Source organism: Mandrillus leucophaeus, unplaced genomic scaffold (assembly GCF_000951045.1).
Source record: "Mandrillus leucophaeus isolate KB7577 unplaced genomic scaffold, Mleu.le_1.0 Scaffold68, whole genome shotgun sequence".
NCBI classification, from domain to species: Eukaryota; Metazoa; Chordata; class Mammalia; order Primates; family Cercopithecidae; genus Mandrillus; species Mandrillus leucophaeus.
In genome coordinates, this window is record NW_012107363.1 from 1576009 (window position 1) to 1579795 (window position 3787).

A 3787-nucleotide genomic window follows, 5' to 3' on the forward strand; every position below is an offset into this window, starting at 1 on the left:
GGCATTGTGTCCTAAAAATGAGAAGTCCTGTCTCCATGGTGAAGGAGATGACACTCCAAGTTATGGAGGCAGAAAGGATCTGCTTCTTCATGGACTCCTGAGAGCCCTTGGGCCAAAGGGAAGCTCTTTGGAAAGAAATTAATGCTTCTCAATCTGCCCCTGCCCCATAGGGATGGGCCCATTGCCCAGTTGAACTCCTTGTGTGGCATCACAGCTGCTGCTACTTTCATTCATGCTGTCGCCCTTGGTGACTCTGAACAGGAGCCAGGGCAAGGGGATTGGGAAGGAGGATGGAGACTGGGCAGCAGCTTCTGGACGTGGGGGTCGAGCTGGGGGCCCTGGGCTAAGTGACCTCACCGCCTGGTGCCTGTTTCCTTGCCTGGAAAAGGAGAATCCAGGTGCCAGCTTGGCAGCTTGTGTGGATCAACTGTGGTAATAGAGGTGAATCAGCCAGCACAGCCCAGGGCACCTGGGATGACTCCAGGTGGAGACACAGGTACCAGCAAGCGTCACGCACCCATTCCACAATGGAGCGCACATCTAGGGGCTGAGGAAAAGCTGGGACAAAAATGTGTGTTGGGGAAACTAGACGGATCCCCGGTATCTCATGAGACGCGGGCGGGCTCGGCAGGGCAGGAAGCCTCTGGCCTTATTGTGTGCACACTTCCCACCGCCCCTGAGCTTGGGCCATTCCGCACACCTCTCTGTGGGCCTCAGTTCTCCCTCTGAGTAGTCAGAGGGGACCTGATGTTCTCTAAGGGTCCTGCCAGCTCTCACACCTGGTGACGACTCTCCTGAGACACGCCTCTGGTCAGATAACCGTTTTCCTTGCAAGGGGACAAGGCTGCATTTTTCTTTTCTTTTTTTTTTTTCTGAGACAGGGTCTCGCTCTGTCACCCAAGCTGGAGTGCAGTGGTGTGATCTTGGCTCCCTGCAACCTCCGCCTCCTCAGCTCAAGCGATCCTCCTGCCTCAGTCTCCCAAGTAGCTGGGACTACAGGTGTGTGCCATCAAGCCCAGCTAATTTTTTTATTTTTTATTTTTATTTTTTGGTAGATGGGGTGTTTTGCCATGTCACCCAGGCTGGTCTTGAACCCCTGGACTCAAGACATCTGCCCACCCTGGCCTCCCAAAGTGCTGGGATTATAGGCATGAGCCACAGTGCTGGGCCAAGGCTGCATTTTCAAGATGCCACCTCTGTCTGTCCTGGAAGCCCTAAAACAGCAGGAGTTGTGGGCTGTGGGTCACCCTGGTGTCCCCGGCACCCAGCACGAGCGGACACCGAGTGGGTGCTCAGGACTGTCTTCTATGGACACTGAACACCCTGGGAAAGGCATTCCCCTCCCCAACTCCAAGGTGAGCTAGCCCCTCCTGCCTAGCAAGCTTCGGGAAGCTCCGAGGTCAGGCTGGAAAAGGTCCCTCAATGCGGTGTCTGAGGAGAGGGGGGGCGTGCTAAGAGTTCTCCAAACATGCTAGATACTGTCATTTAATTTAGACTTGTTTAAACCTCACTACAACTCAACTTGGGAGGTGGAGACGCCATGTTTCTTGTACATATGGGAGGGTTGGGGTGGAGCAGGGGAGGCTTCCTGGAGACTTGAGGAGTTAGCTAGCCTGGGGGCTCCCATGCGTAGGTCCTTTGCCTGGAACGGATGAGGGGGCGCCAAGAGGCCTGGCTTTTGCCCACACTAAGTGATGGCTTTACTTGGGGGAGATAATCCTTCTGGAAACCTCAGGTAGAGTCTGCATGGGGAATGAGATGGCTTCATAGCCAGTTATGATGGGGGTCGACGTCCAAGGACCAGTTTAGCAGCCAGCAGAGCTGAGATCCAGGGCTTACTGCCCTGATCCCGGGATTACCTGCACATCAGAGATGAAGGTGAGGGAGGTGCTAAGAGGTGAAGTGGCCACCCACAGCCACATGGCTAAATCCTGTTCGCCGTGTTCTTAATTTTGTCAGACTCAAGTTGCAATGAAGATTTGTCTAGAGCATGTCTGGGTGCTGAGAGCAACAGGTAAGGCGTGGGTCAAATCACGCTGCGGGTGCAGGTGATGACAGGCTCCGGGAGAGAAGGGGTGGGCACAGCAGGATGGCCAGTGAGGAAAAGGCAGGCAGAGGGCGCCAGGTGCAAATCTGCAGGACCACAGACTTTGGTTCTGGATACAGAACAATGGTTCCTTGTCATTGTAGGGCTTTAGACCCTAAGACTCAGAATTAGGGCTGGAAGGGATTTGGGAGCCCCAAGCAGATCTATTAATCCAACGCATTAAATTGCTAATTAAGTCACGACTGAAGCAGTCTGTACTTTTCCACTAGGGTTTACTTAGAAAAAGCTGGGGAGGCCTTGTTTTAAGAGGTATGAAGGAGGCCTCGTATTATTTTTACTTAAAACCCCCAGAAATTTAAGCATTTATAAAGCTTCTATGATGCAGCACTGCGAGGGATGTTAATGTTTGCTTTCAAGAGATGGCCTTTAAAAATCCCTCTTGCTTCTGCGTCATATCTCATAGATGGTGAGGGTTTTTACAGCCACGAGCTGGAGGGGAGACCCAAGTTCGGGGTTCCCTAGCCCATCCCTAAAGACCGCAGCAGAGACAAATCTTCCATTTCATGCTTCCAGATGCTTCCTGTAATGGGAAAACTCCTCCTGCCCCTGACCTTTCTGAGTGGCTGAGTCTTCCGTTAGATTGGGCTGTAGTCAGTCTCTCCTGGGTTTCCTCTCTGGTAATTTATCTGCCAATGACACCCCTCAGGGCTCCCGGTTGGCAGGAGCCAAAGCCAAGTGGAAATCCAGGCCTTCTGGCTCCCAGCGCTGGGTCTCTCCTCTTGCCCTCAAGTCCCCAGAATCTAAGGACAACCCAATAAACAGTCAAATACCTACTATTTGCCACGTCCAGGGAAAATAGCAGTAAACAAGATAATCCCGGCTTTCCTCATGGAACCCACAGTCTAGAAGGGGAATGAAGACCCAGTGCCCGTCAACAGGGGCTTCTGTCTACCAACTTGTGGAGGGCCCTGGGGCAGGGAACCCGGTTTCTGCCCCTCTCAGCTACTGACCCACCGGGTCCTTGGGCGGAGGGCTTCATCTCTGAGTTCGTTTCTCGCTTTGTACAATGGCTCTGATCATAGATCCCGTCTCTGGAGTTTGTGCAATGTTTTGAGGCCAACTAAGCAGATAACGCCAGGCCAGTGGCTTCCAAATCCGCGTGCACATTACATAGCTTCCCAAACTCATGATGCTTCCATGTCATCTTCAGAGACTGTGACTTAATCGGCCTGGGCTTCGGAATATTAAGAGCTCTGCAGGCAATGCTAAAGTGCAGACCAGTTTGGGAACTACAGCGCCAGGCACCGTGTCACAGCGTGATAAGAGAGAACGTTCGGAAAAGCCCTTTATAGATTGAGACTGAGGCCGGCTGGGAGGACGCCACGGCGCCGCTCCCAAGACCACCGCGGCGGGGCCTGAGCTCCGGTGTCACGCAGACCTTCCCTTCCGCAGCGGGGCCCGGGCCGTCTCCCGCACACCGGCCGGGACATGGGCGCCCCATCGATGCGCTCCGCCGCTCGGCTCCCTACGCCTGAGCCCTGCCCGCTCGAGCCCCTTCCCCCTCCCGGCCGCTTCCCACTTCCAAGATGGCTGCGGGTGCAGCCGACCAGGTAAGGGGTCCCCTGTTGGATGTCCGTCGGGGCTCTGCAGGCACAAAGGCCCGCTCAAGGCAGTCCCTCGCCACTCCGGTTGGCCCTCGGGAGAAAAAAGGGCTGGCGACGCCGCTCCGGAGGCCCGCGG

General features: G+C 54.8%; 1 protein-coding gene across 1 annotated transcript in view; it reads left to right on the forward strand.

The window, feature by feature from the left end:
• The first annotated feature begins 3395 nt into the window (after window positions 1-3395).
• TBC1D14 (TBC1 domain family, member 14) overlaps window positions 3396-3787 on the forward strand; it is a 148297-nt gene continuing 147905 nt past the window's right edge. Inside the window, exon 1 of the mRNA XM_012002160.1 lies at window positions 3396-3657. The gene's annotated coding sequence lies outside the window, so the exon portion shown is untranslated. The remainder of the gene's footprint in view (window positions 3658-3787) is intronic.